Source organism: Vicia villosa, unplaced genomic scaffold (genome assembly GCF_029867415.1).
Source record: "Vicia villosa cultivar HV-30 ecotype Madison, WI unplaced genomic scaffold, Vvil1.0 ctg.000175F_1_1, whole genome shotgun sequence".
Classification (NCBI taxonomy): Eukaryota; Viridiplantae; Streptophyta; class Magnoliopsida; order Fabales; family Fabaceae; genus Vicia; species Vicia villosa.
The window spans coordinates 781,190-783,263 of NW_026705050.1; the positions used below are offsets into that span (position 1 = coordinate 781,190).

At 26.4% G+C, this 2,074-nt stretch overlaps 1 non-coding gene across 1 annotated transcript; it reads left to right on the forward strand.

Annotated features, from left to right (window-relative positions):
• The first annotated feature begins 1,090 nt into the window (after positions 1 to 1,090).
• Positions 1,091 to 1,162, forward strand: TRNAD-GUC (transfer RNA aspartic acid (anticodon GUC)). The gene has a single exon. It is a non-coding gene; the product is annotated as a tRNA-Asp (tRNA).
• The last annotated feature ends 912 nt before the right edge of the window (positions 1,163 to 2,074 follow it).

The window sequence follows — 2,074 nt, forward strand, 5'->3', positions numbered from 1 at the left end:
CCAAACTCACCATTTCCAAGGAAAATCTTGCCAGAGAGCACGAGCTTGTGAGGCAGTTGGTCAAAGATCTGGATGGGTTGTGAGACACCCCTAAAAATGAGGCATTAGAAGAGAAAACTCTTATTCTTGCATAGAAGAGTCTAAAAGAGTACCTTGAAGGGATCGATTTTTTCAATCTTGGCCGAAAATAAATCACCTTTGCGTAGATTAAATTATTTTTCCCTTTCAATGCCTCGTGTTTGAGGGACTTTATACTAGGATAATTTTATTGGATCCCTAGAAGGAATGTTTCTAAAAGCCACAAGCAAAGTCAACTACATCAATATTGGACGAGCATCTGTTATTTAATTTTGAATATATTATATGAATTTATCTAAAATAATTTAGAATTATTTGTAAAATAGCGAGCATATAATAATTTGTACAACAAATTAAAAATTTAAAGAAAAAAATATAATAGAATATAATTGTTACATGATTGATATATTATTTAAAAAATATATAATAATGCAAATAAATTTAAACCAGACCCTTTTGGACTTTGATAGTAACAAAGTTACGTAAAAGTTATAAGTAAATTATTATGTAAATATTATGCAAAAACAAACAAAACCCTTTTAAACTTTGTGATGTATATTTAACTAATAACTATAAGAAAAAAGTAATAAGATTTATTTTGTAACAAAAGATTTTTTAAATAATATATGGTGAGATATTAAATTTAGTAGTCTATTATATTTTTACAAGTTATACTTTAAAATGATTATTGAAAGTAAATAGATTTAAAATTTACATTAAACATATTAAATAGTATTGATAAAAAGAAATGAATAAAATATATTTTAGTAATATACATCTTAATCTTAATCGAGAAATACAACATTGAAATTAAAAAAAATTGTTGAGTGAATTATGAGCATAAAAAAGAAAAGCACATACAGAAATAAAAGAAATAAGGTAATGCTATTGATTCCAGTATTGATAACTGTTATTAATAAGGTAATGCTATTGATGCTATTGGTTTCACTTCACCTGTTAATAAGGATTAAATGATAATTATAACACTCTACCAGAACTAGAACAACAACAAGTCGTTGTAGTATAGTGGTAAGTATTCCCGCCTGTCACGCGGGTGACCCGGGTTCGATCCCCGGCAACGGCGCTTTTTATTTTTTTTCAAACATTTCGTTTTACAACCATACTGGGCCGGATTTTCAATTATTCTGGGCCCAATTTTACTGTCTCGTTTCATTTCAATTATTCTGGGCCTAATTTTACTGTCTCGTTTCATTCGATAGAAATAAACCACAACATTACATATACTGTGTACCCCCCACACTAAACAAAACTATACCCCTGCATGTTCATTATATATATTAATGGTAAATATGTTTGTACCTCTTTTAGTATGTTTTAAAATTGTAATAATCAAATCATTTATAATGTTTTAAAATTGTAATTAATCAAATCATTTATAAATTTAACATTAGATAAAAGTTGTTATAACTATTACAAATTCATGGGTTTTGTTATAGATTACAACAAGCATTTTATGGGTTTTGTTTTGTTATACATTAAAACAAACTCATTATATTTTTAAAAATATGTTTTATGAAAATTTCTACAAAAATATTAATACTACTTATTTTTAACTAATTTTTAATGTGCTAAAAGAACCTTGCCTCATGAGGTTCCAAATTTTTAAACTTTAATTAATAATTTTGTATATTTTTTTAAAATTATAACATATATTATATAATCATGTATTCTTTCCGTTTTATTTTAGGTGTTTGTTTTTAGTTTTATGCATAATATAACGATAATTATGCCCATATTTTATTCAAATACATTTATTAATAGAAAACTCATACACATTGTCAACTCAAACAACTTTGACCCTGACAATAAAAATAAAAGCTTGTACATGTTGAATCTCATATTTATTTTTCAAGAGTATAATCCACGCGACATGACTAGAATCTTTTAAAGAAAAGGACTTAACCGAACGAGAAATTATTTCTTAAAAACCAGGACAAATAAATACAACAAACAAGGAAGGTTGGCAAGACATGCC